This window comes from Tamandua tetradactyla, chromosome 14, assembly GCF_023851605.1.
Source record: "Tamandua tetradactyla isolate mTamTet1 chromosome 14, mTamTet1.pri, whole genome shotgun sequence".
In the NCBI taxonomy this organism is placed as follows: domain Eukaryota; kingdom Metazoa; phylum Chordata; class Mammalia; order Pilosa; family Myrmecophagidae; genus Tamandua; species Tamandua tetradactyla.
This window is the reverse complement of record NC_135340.1, coordinates 28,686,648-28,692,647: the sequence shown is the minus strand read 5'-3', so window position 1 is coordinate 28,692,647 and position 6,000 is coordinate 28,686,648.

Below are 6,000 nucleotides of genomic sequence, written 5' to 3'. Positions count from 1 at the left end.
TGCCACGTATTTGCATCATGTTTGAAATGTTAGTGGCATATTGCACAAATGGCCAACATATTTCTTTCGCATTATTTGTCTCAGTTCTTTCTGTCAAGCATGGGGAGCAAAAGCAATGTGACTCTCAGACTTAGATAGAAAAAGAGATTTTCTTTCCTGGTCATTCTGCTCAGCGTCCATGAACTTATACTTCTAGAATGCAGCAACCCTGAAACCTGCAATAATTCAGCATCATACTTTTTGGTTTCCCATTTATTAAAAGCACTGGCTGTGTTCAAGACTGAGTACAAGAATGGTCAAATTTTTATTCACCTATATGTTAAGCTCTGAAAGTTTTTTATCCTCACCTTGTTTATTATCTTTCATCTCGCCTCACCCCTTCATTAGATTTTCATTGCTTATCTCCTAAATTCTTCAGGTTAGCCAGTTTGGGCAATCTGACTTAAAAGAGTCCCAAGAAAGTAGAATATAGGTCAGATCATTTTTATTGGAGAGAAAGGGGAAAATTCTAAAGTATAAAAGTCCGGTTCTGGAAGTCTGTCTTGACAGAGATGCCTTTATGATAGCAAGCAAAAAGGTGGAGAAATCATCAAATTATATTTTTCATCATTTACAATTTTGCCAATCTTTCCAAGGGCCAATCAACATACTGACATTTCAAGAATTCTTCAGGGTATCAATTTCCAAAGGCACTGTCTAAATCCTGACATCCCAGAATTAAATGAGAGGCATATTATCTTCCCTCAGAGTGGTGATATTCTATGGAATTCCTTAACAGACAATCAGAATCAAGTATTTATAAATGTCAATATCTTATCTGTTTATCCTGCTAAATTTATTTTTCAAAGGTTCCCTTTTTCCCATGAAAGTGTATGAGAACCCTTTTCTTGATTTTCGGGTGTTCGTAATCTGGTCCCAAATTAATTTTCTGTTGTTCCCTGAGCTAAATATTTCCTCCAATTATACCCACATAATCATCCCACTTTGCTAAGATTGTTTCCTGCTTTTAGAACCACCTTCCTTTATCAGTATCAAAATTTCAAGAACAGTTCAAAACACCCTTCCATAAATCTTCCTTGTCTATTCATTTAATTTCCTGTAAATTCTTTTGGCATTTAATTTGATCAAATAATTCAGCTATATAGTTGCAGTAGCTCACAGTAAGGGCTTTACTAATACGGGAAAAATGCCGAATCTAGATGATAGGTAAATGGGTGTTTATAGTATTATTCTTGGCACTTTTCTGTATATTTTTTTCCCAAAAGTTTGGGGAAGAATCTTCTTAAATAGGCCAGCCTATTTTCAAATATTTATGCCTGAACCTTGTTGGCCTACAAGATCTCTCTGTGCTTCAGCCACCTTTGTAACATGAGAATAAATAATGGCACCTATCCTATAGATTGCTGAGATAATTAAATGAGATTTTAAAAAAAAGCTTAGCTCACTACTTGCAAAATATGTTTACTATTTTAATTTATAGTTTGAATTGTCAACATACGCAGTTCAGTATCGCACTGTGGTTAAAACCATGTCCTTTGTAGTCCATAGTCAAAATGGCGAGCTCATATCCGGGCACCACCACTTACCATCTTTGTGACTGGGACCACACTTCTCTGAGCTTTGATTCTTCTTCCTCTAAACTAGAACTTTGTAGTGAGGATTAAAATGGTAATGTACCTTAAAGATTTAGCATGATATCTGGCACATAGTAAGCATCAAAAAAGCTATCTCTATTTGATCTTATCATAATTCTTGATTGCTATATGCATACAATTTTTATCATAACCAACTGTAAATTTCTTACAGCAAAGATTCTACTATATATTTATAAATATTCTGTCTCACCAAGCAGAAGACTGATCATGTAACAGGTATCTGATAAATATTTTTTGTCTTACAGCTGGACCCAAATAATTTCTTCTGCCTTAGCAAGGAGACCTAGAAAGCATGAAGTACTCACACTGGAAAAAAGATGAAGGAAGGCAAAGGAAAAAATTCTGCTCAGATTTTTCAATTAACATAATGAATAACTTGCTCACAAAGTATTCTTTTGAAAGTTTATTGCAGTCAACTGAACAATGGTAAAAGATATCAACTTTTGAAAACTGGGAAAAGATTGTCGTGTGAGAGGGTTAGAGTAATATCCAATATGGAGTTAGAAAGATTTTAACAATATCCTTGTACCACGAACAGGAGTTATGTTTTCCCTGGTGCCAATCATGATGGGAGTCAGAAAGCTAGACAACAAATTTAGGTCTCATTGAGAAATAAACTCATTAATATTAGTATAAGTTAAGATAATGTTAGCTGCTGTAACAAACTTCAAACTCTCATGGCTTAACACAATTGAAATTTGTTTATTGCCACAGTAAAGTCTCAAATTGGGCATTCCTAACTGGTGGGAGGATGAGCACAGTATGCTTTCTGCTCCATGAAATCCTTCAGGGACCCAAAGGGATGAAGCCTCATTCATCATCAGCACATTTCTTTCGAGGGTGTCATCTTCATTCCAACTAGTCAGCAGGGGAGGAATCATGGAGGACCACTCATAGATGGTTTAATGTGACAGCCATAGAAGTATATCACCTCTACAAATATTTTGTTAGTTAGACCTTGGTCACATGGTCACAATTAACTGTAAAGGAACCTGGGAAACATGAATTATCTGTAAGCCTAATAAAGATCAGCTAGCCACACCTGCCACCAACATGGCCAATCAATGACTCCTGTGTGAAATACCAGATTCAGTTGGATATCAAAGGGTATGCATTGATGCTCGGTTACACATAAAGACACATATTCCTATAGGGAAATATCATGGAATTAAAAGTTGGGTCTTTTATACCTTCAGTGTAGAGATTACAAATTAGAAAATTGCAAGGTTCTTAGGCTTCCTGGTCTCTGAGGTTTTTTACTGAAATGGAGTGAAGTAGAGAAGTTTAGGGGTGAGGAGTATCTTTTGCTTGGAAAGGATATTTGATTCTGTAATAATAGAAGACCAGGTTTCTATACTTTATTACCAGAGTGAGTAGAAGCAGGAAAGAAATTTTAAAAAATACTTCTTAGGATTGGCTTCAAGCTCAAGGGATGTAGGAAAATAGAAAAGTTCAGGTTTCCCTCTAGGTTATGAAACTTAGTGGAAGTGAAAAAGAATAAGATCATGTACTGGTCTAGAACTGTGTTTTTTTTTTTTTTTTTTCCTTTGGTGTTTTTATTGTGGTGGGTAGGACAGTAGATTCTCCACTTTTAGCTAAAGGCTCAGATTTCACTCTCAAATTAACTTAAAACATCACTAACTCTTGAAAACTTCTAATTCTTCCATAAAATTAATATAAACACCATAAAGATTTATAGCTAAGCAAATAACTTTTTCATTCTTTTTGGTCATCCCAATCACGCCAATGAAAGAGACATTTTCTGCTCACAGAAATATTGGGAGTGTAGCTTCCGTGCTTCCTTCCCAAAGAAAGAGAAATTATTCTCCTTACCTGGTTGGTGACATTAGTGAAAGGACCTTAGGCTTCAGACTCTTGTTTGGGACAACCCATTCTTAGAATTTGAAATCTTAAGGAATGAAATGGGGTATGGGGTAGTGTGCTGGTTTGAAAGGAAGTATGCCCCCTAAGAAAAGCCATGTTTTAATATGGATCCCATTTCTTAAAGGTAGAATAGTCTCTATTCAATGCTGTGGATTTGGGACTGTGATGGGATCATCTCCCTGGTTGATGAGATTTAGTTAAGAACGGTTGTTAAACTGGATTAGGGGATGACATGTCTCCACCCATTTGAGTGGGTCTTGATTAGTTTCTGAAGTCCTATAAAAGAGGAAACATTTTGGAGAATGAGAGACTCGGAGAGGGCAGAGAATGCTGCAACACTACAAAGCAGAGAGTCCACCAGCCAGCGACCTTTGGAGATGAAGAAGGGAAATGCCTCCCGGGGAGCTTCATGAAACCAGAAGCCAGGAGAGTAAGCTAGCAGATGACACCGTGTCTGCCATGTGCCCTTCCAGCTGAGAGAGAAACCCTGACTGTGTTCGCCATGTGCCTTTCCAGATGAGAGAGAAACCCTGAACTTCATCGGCCTTCTTGAACCAAGGTATCTTTCCCTAGATGCCTTTGATTGGACATTTCTTTAGACTTGTTTTAATCGGGACATTTTCTCGGCCTTAGAACTGTAAACTAGCAACTCATTAAATTCCCCTTTTTAAAAGCCATTCCGTTTCTGGTATATTGCATTCTGGCAGCTAGCAAACTAGAACAGGTAGGGACTGTAAATGGGTGAGCATTTTAATTTTGAGAAGGAATGTATGATGAAGCCATATTATATTCATATATCCAATCTACTTTTCTAATCCTACCCTGCCATCATTAAGCTTGTATTTTAAAAAATCACTTATTTATATTTTTAAAGGATTAAAAAAAACTTTTCTTAAATATTTCCCAAATTTCCTAACATTCTAGACCTACCAAGCAACAACTCCAGCCCCTGGTAATGGCTAATCTATTTTCTGTTTCTATGAAGTTGCTATTTCTAGATATTTCATGAGAGTAGAATCATACAGTATTACCCTTTGTTGCCTGACTTTTTTCACTCAACGTGTTGTCCTCACGGTTCATCCTTGTTGTAGCATGTATCAGAAATTCACTCCTTTTTACAGATGAATAATATTCCACTGCATGTACCTGCCACATTTTGTGCATCTGCTGATGGACACTTGGGCTACTTCCACCGTTTGACTATTGTGAATAATGCTGTTGTGAACATTAGTGCAAACATCAGGCCGAGTTGCTGCTTTCAGTCCTTTCAGATTTATACCTAGATCTGTGATTGCCGGGCCTTACGGTGATTTTATGCTGAACTTTCTGAGGAATTGCCAAACGGTTTTCCACAGTGGCTGCAACATTTTGCATTCCCACCAACAACGCGTGAGGTTCCTATTTCTCTGCATCCTTGTCAACACTTGTTATTTTCCAATTTTTAAAATAATAGTCATTCTGGTGGGGTGAAGTGGTGTCTCATTGTAGTTTGGATTTGCATTTCTTTCAAGGTAATGATGCTGAGCATCTTTTATCTGTTTATTGGCCATTAGTGTATCTACTTTGGAGAAATGTCTATTCAATTCCTAATCTTTTTTTTTTTTTTTTCTTTTCTTTTTCTTTTGACATGGGCAGGCTCTGGGAATCAAACCTGGGTCTCTGGCTCGGCAGGCGAGAACTCTGCCACTGAGGCACCATTGCCCACCCTAAACCATTTTTAAATTGAGTTATTTGTCTTTGGGTTGTCGAGTTGTAAGAGTTCTTTATTTATCCTGGATATGAAATCCTTATCAGACATGTGGTTCCCAAATATTTCACCCATTCTGGAAGTTGTCTTTTCACTTTCTTGAGAATGTGTTTAGATGCACAGAAGTTTTTAATTTTGATGAGGCCCCATTTATCTTACTGTTGGTGTGCATATATTTAGTGTAAAGTCAAAGAATTTGGATTTTTCTTAGATGTTTGAAAAATTTTGAATAAATTTCTGTATACAGTGTGATGAGAGGGTCCATTTTCATTCTTTTGCATATAGCTATCTAGTTTCCCTGCACCATTTGTTGAAGTAACTATTTCCCCATTTAAGAGACTTGGCATCTTAGTGAAAAATCAATTCACCATAGATGTGCATGCTTATTTTTCAATAAGAACCCCCAATTTTATTCCATTGATCTACATGTCTGTCCCTGCAACAATACCCTGTTTCAATTTCTGTAGGTCTGTAACAAGTTTTGAAATTGAGAAGTGTGAGTCCTCCAACTTTGTTCCTTTTCAAGATAGTTTTAGCTATTCGGGGACCCTTGCCCTTTCAAATGAATTAAAAATCATTTTATTGTGGTAAAATATGCCTAACATATAAGTCATTTTAACTATTTTGAGTGAACATTTCTTTGGTAATAAAGACATTTACAATACTCTCTTTCACCATTATCTATTTCCAGACTCTTTTCATCACCCCAAACCA